This window comes from Macrobrachium nipponense, chromosome 1 (genome assembly GCF_015104395.2).
Source record: "Macrobrachium nipponense isolate FS-2020 chromosome 1, ASM1510439v2, whole genome shotgun sequence".
Classification (NCBI taxonomy): Eukaryota; Metazoa; Arthropoda; class Malacostraca; order Decapoda; family Palaemonidae; genus Macrobrachium; species Macrobrachium nipponense.
The window spans coordinates 132799095-132804653 of NC_087200.1; positions in this window are offsets into that span (position 1 = coordinate 132799095).

Below are 5559 nucleotides of genomic sequence, written 5' to 3' on the forward strand. Positions count from 1 at the left end.
ATATATATATATATATATATATATATATATATATATATTTACATATATATTTTATATAGATGTATATGTGTGTGTGTGTTGTCGCAGTGACCATCATGCTTTTTTAAAAGGCTTTTCTGACTCCGGTATCATGTAAGATAATTATTCTCTTTAAAGTTTTACATGTATTCGATGCGGGCGCGCGCACAAACACAAAGGAGTAATGAATAGCCATAATAAAATGTGTTTCCAATTATGAAAACTTGGTCAAATTCTAGAATGCAAGATTAAAACGAATACTTAAATCCGAATCAAAAGAGGAAATTTCAGCGCTGGAAGTCATGACTGTTCTTAAGTCACGGTTTGATTGATTGGAACTTCCTGGCTTTTGTGTTTTCTTTAATTTCACAAAATAAATGCGACTCGGCATCTTTATCGTCAATATAATCCCGTAGGGCTAGCATCAAGTGACTGGCTCATGTTAATGATAAAAGCTGTGGGGAATATAATTATGCACATACACAATCAAGAGAGGAAATCCCAAGTAGCCTTATGTTGATGAAATCACATATGTGGTTTTGACACAAGTTAAGAAATGTCCCAGAATTATGAACTATCATATGCATTTATTTACGTATAAACACAAACATAGTCTATGCGTGTGCAGTGTGTACTATATACTTCAAGTGCCAAACTGAATGACTAGTCATGGATTTAAGATGATTTATAGTACCTCCTGTCACTTAGGTCTTATCCTCTCGTTGACAGCTGACTTTTTTCTTCTTTTACTACCTCTTACAAATGCTATATAAAAGACAAGTAATCTCTATCAGTAAAGGGTTATGAAACGACCTATGAAAGAAAAGCAGTTTCTATCAATAAAGATTATTATGAGCTCAGAACTAGACCCCAAATGATAGCATGAACACGATATCAGTTCAAATGCTCAATCTCACGGGGAAAATGGTGCCACTGAACCTGGCTGTTGTCAAGCCAGATGACTTACGAGCAATCACTCTCATCAGGAATGTTTGAGAACTGATAATCTGTTATACTGGTTTCCAAGAGGTTATTTGTCTTGTTCGATAAGTGTGCTAATTCTCTTATAGCAGGAGTACGAAAAATTGTCACATGAAGATTTTTCCTTGGAAATCTGACCAAAAATAGCCCTTGTGACCGGCAAAGTGATTAGACTTCAGGAGAAATAGAAATGGAATTTATGACGGTTTTTTTCCCTTGGGGGAGGGGCGGGGGGAAGGTTGGCTTGATCAGCCTTGGCAAAGATTTGCAGCTTCGGAGCGCTCTGATAATGTGAGTAAATCTAAACGCAATGCCACGCAGGTGATATGACTGAAATCGAAAGATAATCGAGTGATATATATATATTATATACCTATATATATAACATATATATATATATATATATATATATAAGACCAAATTCAATTTTTCAAAAACCACCATTTTTGTTGGCATCCCGCAGAATACAATAGCAAGAGTTAGGAATGTCTTATGGTAATTATCATTTGTCGAAGTTTCTCTCTCCCTGGAAACTCATACTTGGAGTTTTCGCAGGAGTCCTTTCATGGCCATCAGTCCATCAACATAACATTCAAGTACGAGCACGAGAGCTTTCATTTCAGTGAAAATACACCTTAACATTGGCATATATATATACGTATCTATATATATATATAGAAATAAAGTTGAAGGCATCAGTTGACCAGTTCATTCTGGTTGTGAGATTTAAGCAGATTTTTTTTCTTTTTTTAGACCCTCCCCTAAAGCATTTAGCTTTACTTAGAACATCATGAAACTTGAAGGAAGGCATAAATGGAAAATTTCGATAACCTGGATTTCTTTTTTTTTTTATTAAAAGAAAGTAGACGAGGTAAAGGGATAAAAACTCCTTATCAATGACTACAGTGCTCCCTGTAAGTTGGACTGACGGCAACATCATCCCGCTGCCCCTACCTAGAGGGTAAAGATATTTCTTGCTACAATCAAGTCCTTTACCTTCAGTGGATGGTATTATTCCAGTCGCTGCTGATTTTAGTGACGCACCTGTGTCTTTATAACACACCTATTACTAAAGTAGGCCTACGTTATTATTTAATGATACTCATTAGGCAGAGTCAGGAGAAAATAATTAACCAAGGAGCCTCTTTAATCATTACTGCTAACGATTCCTAAAGCAAACACGTTCTTAGGGAAGAGGATTAACGACTATTAACTTGTCTAGCAAGATATCACAGAATAAAATATTCATAAGTTAAAAAGAAAAAAAGCATCGGAGTACAAAATTGTTCTTGAAAAATAAAATGACTGGAACTTCATCCAGTTGAAGTGTATTCATTTCTTTCAAAGATGTATATGAATTCTACGGAGAGAACTATTGACAGTCACCGAGTCAATGCTCTAAACTGAAGAGGGAGACTTCACATTAAATATTCACCAAACATCTCTATTTCAGGTCATTACAGATACGTGGCGAATGTGCATGCGTGTGTACGAGAGAGAGAGAGAGAGAGAGAGAGAGAGAGAGAGAGTTTATCTTCTTGTTCATCCACGCCGTGTCCTGGATTTTAATTACTGTATGGGGCGTCAGAAGCGCCCCCGTTAAACAGGTTTTACCCAAAAGCCCCATTGTTTGGGCGTTTCCGGTCCAGTTGCCATGCTTTGAGTCCTCCACAGTTCGCTATCACCTTTCCGTCTCTCCATCCTGGACTTGGCCTACAATATTTTCCTCATTTCCTTTTTTGTTAACTCAACAACACACTAACAGTAATGACAAATGACTTCCTCTGACAGTGTCTACTGGTTCAATGACACAACAGCTAACAAATTTTACTTTGGTTAATAGGATAAACGCAGCATTAAACTAAGTATAATCATACTTATACCTTTTATATAATAATTTTTGTATTTACTATTTTTTTTTTTTTTTGCAGAAGGAAAGGGAAATTGTGGGGTGGGGATGGGTCCCTTGGTACGGGAGGGAGTTACCTTGGTGGGAGTGGGGAGGTATTTTTCCCACACCAGAGTCACGAAGGGGGCAACAAGAAAGAGAGTGTCGTCCGAAATGATGTATAAAAGCAAAACTGCATATTACAAAAAAAAAAAAAAAAAAAAAAGAAGAGGAAAGCAGCGGAATACATTTTCATTCCTTGCCTATGAAGCCACACGGAGGCCTTCAAAATATGTTTTGAACCAAATTAATGAAGCATTTTAGAAGGAAATACTTATACATTATTTCACTTATCCACTTTTCCTAATGAACGAATTCAAAGTGTGCTCCTCGAACGATTGTAATTATAAATTATATTTAAGGGAAGAATTACACCCCTAGCTGCAAGATTTCTCGAGTTATAGTGAACTGGATACGAAGCAAAATTTTTGGCCAGATATTTGTGAATATAAAAATAGTTATACTGTACGCTAATACACAAACGCATATACAAGAGTATATACATAATAAATATATATATATATATATATATATATATATATATATATATATATATATATATATATATATATATATATATATATACTATATACATATCTATATATATATATATATATATATATATATATATTGTGACGAAGTGCCAAGTATCTGGTTACTACACTTAGCAATCACTAACTGTTACCTCACAGCAGCCAGACACCTGAACCCTCATCACAGGTACTTAAACGACTGAATACTCTAAAGGCAACAGTGATACCTTAACAACTTACCAGTATTGCAGAAAATCAGACTAAGTTCATCAAAACAGGTGTGAAGGTAATCTTGTAAGTAATTAAAATTAATCAAAGGGCATCACTCCATCAACAACTTTAAAAGTTTAAGTATTTCCCTGATTTCAGAAGTATAAGTACTTCCCTGGTTCTAAGTCACTTCAAGTTAATTGAAGGAAAACAGATCAATTACCACTCAATGTTTCTACCTAACATCAATATAATCATAATTAAATACTGGTGTAAAATAAAGGAAACACTTAGAAACATTTTAAATAAAAAGATTTATTATCAAACTCAAAATTTATAAGTGAAATTCACAATATCAGGGAAAATTACTGTTACTTGAAAACAAAGTAAAGTTCAATTAATTCTTGAATCAATTAAGTTAAATTAAATCAAAATTAATTTATCAAAAAATTAAAGAAAATTAATTCGATCAGAATTCAAAAATGTTAGGCAATAATTGAAATTTGGAAATTAATTCACAAGTGCTAAACAACAATGAAACTTGAAAAAAATTCTAAGTAAATGCAAATTAATTCACAAGTGTTAAATTCAATTAAATGTGTAATGATCAAGTAATGAAAATAACCAAGTTAATTAAATTGTGAATGCAATGAAAACAGAAAAATGTGGAAAATACCAAAATTACATAAAGTACTAATCACACAAAATATAAAACAAAAAGACACACTTCAACAAGAAAATGGATAAATGCACTAAAAAATAAACACTTCAATAAGAAAATGGATAAATGCACTTCAAATGAAACACAAAACACAAAAATTTGCAACATGTAAAAATGTAAATTTCACTAAACCATTGTAACTATTAGTTCTATAAACCATCGTAACCAATAGTTATTAGTTTCTTACCAAACCATCATAACCATTAGATATTAGTTATTAGTTGCAACTAATAAAAATATAACACACTTTACCTTCTTGGTATACCAATTTCTTTCTTTCTTTGCTGCAGCTTGTTTCACACTCACAAAAACAGGTGCTGTTACACACGTTTGTTCAGATTCCACAAAAATACTAAATAATACTAAATAAACTCTAAGAAATATCGTATCTGGAATCTACAAGTTACGAGTGACCATTTTACATTACGTTAATATCAATTATGGCGAGGGAGAGAGAGAGAGAGAGAGAGAGAGAGAGAGAGAGGTCTGAATGGAACGTGGTTTTAAGATGTAATGAAATACTTCTCCCTTACGGAAGCTGGGCAGTGGAGATAACACAAAATGTTTTGGGCAATAATTCTTTCTAGAAGCTTCGAAAAGGGACGCTACTTTACAGACAAAACATGAAATCTGCATGTGGTTTTTGGCGAAGATGAACGCGTACGAAACCAGTTACAGTCATGTGCATACTAGTTCAACAAAGACATGTACTCGATCAAAGCAGAAATCGAGCAATAACTAAGATTGATATGTTTTGATAACAATATGAAGACTGCCAGCTCTCTTAATCTAGAGGTGCTGAAAAGTTATCGAAACAATTCTAGCTTCGAATGGACAAAGCAAATCTCTCTCTTTTTACTACGTTATATAATCTTTTACAATATGTTGTGGGAAATCTGAACATACATTTTAAACATCCTACAACTAAGCTATCTAGGAATCTGAAAAAAAATGTTGCCAAAATTCTCTACATAATATTTTATACAGTCAAAGAGGGGATATATGCATTTTGAAAGTAGTAATATATAATATACCTCCCCCCAGAAGATTTTTTATCACGGTGTTGAATCCAACGATTCGCAACGAGATAAATAATCAGCAACTACATTGTTTTTGCCACTAATGTGCTGCACTCTTAAGTTATACTG